Source organism: Trachymyrmex cornetzi, unplaced genomic scaffold (assembly GCF_001594075.2).
Source record: "Trachymyrmex cornetzi isolate Tcor2-1 unplaced genomic scaffold, Tcor1.1 scaffold278, whole genome shotgun sequence".
NCBI lineage: Eukaryota > Metazoa > Arthropoda > Insecta > Hymenoptera > Formicidae > Trachymyrmex > Trachymyrmex cornetzi.
This window is the reverse complement of record NW_017297460.1, coordinates 12,053-13,230: the sequence shown is the minus strand read 5'-3', so window position 1 is coordinate 13,230 and position 1,178 is coordinate 12,053. Positions and strand designations below refer to the sequence as shown.

Sequence of the window (1,178 nt, the reverse complement as noted above, 5' to 3'; positions counted from 1 at the left end):
AGCAGTACATGATCAGTAGGCTGGTCGGACGCTCGTATTCGCCTATCTTTAAACGTTAATATCTCGTTAAATATTGCGTCAACTGCAAAATGGTACAAAACTGTTTTGTTCCCCTTGATCCAATCTATATATATATCCCCACAGTGTTTCAGTCACATTTTTTGAGACACCCTGTATATATATATATGTATATATATAATTTACATACCTGAAAACTTGCTGTTGAATAAAATCGTAAACATATTAATAATTGTAGAACAGGAGATATTGGCAAGCCTCGATTGTTTATTTTAGCTAATCCTTCTTCTACTAAAGGTAAAATACCAAACATTATTGAATTTTTGGAGAAACGGAATCTTCTTTTAAATTCCCATTCACTGTAGAATTCAAAAGGATTTTGATAATCACGGAGATATCGCTTAGGAGCACGTATCAGCCACTCTTCTTCTTCTTCATCATTCGAAAAATTTAACTCATCCATCTCTGAATTTCTCAGATTTTCCAAATCCATTGTCATAATAAGAGGAGTTTTTTGCTACTCTACCGGTGAAAATACGATTACAAAACAAAATAGTTAGGTTAAGTTTGTAGCACATATAACGATGTAACACAGAAGAAAGTATAAAATGCAAACCTCTATTATCACTACAGGTCAATTATACATAAAAGTACGACCAAAGCAACTATTTACAAACTATCTCGCTTAATATTCCAAAAATTACTGCTTAAGGACGTTCTCCGAAAAATCCATTTTCTTTAGATTTTTCTGAAACTTACAGAAAAAGCTTGTTTTAGTAAACAAGAATTTATTTAGGGGGAAATCAAAATTAATAAAAGAGTTTATTAGTAATAATTCGAATATTTTGATAACGAAAGCAGATAAGGGGAATACCACTGTTATCTTAAATTTAATGGATTATAATGAAAAAATGAACAATACACTTGCAGACAGAGATACATACAAATTATTGAATAGAGATCCGCTAAACAAATTGATCATTGAAATTAGGAATCATTTAATTCAATTGAAAAATAAAAAATACATTGAACAGGATGTATATAAAAGGTTGTTGGTTACTGATGGTGTGGTTCCAAGAATCTACGGCTTACCGAAAATACATCAAGTTGATTTTCCTCTTAGATTAATTGTGAGTTGTGTGAACAGCCCTACATTTCCC

At 31.2% G+C, this 1,178-nt stretch overlaps 1 pseudogene; it reads right to left on the bottom strand.

Annotated features, from left to right (window-relative positions):
* LOC108762151 (putative nuclease HARBI1) overlaps positions 1-511 on the bottom strand; it is a 7,297-nt pseudogene extending 6,786 nt beyond the window's left edge.
* Between the last annotated feature and the right edge of the window lie 667 nt (positions 512-1,178).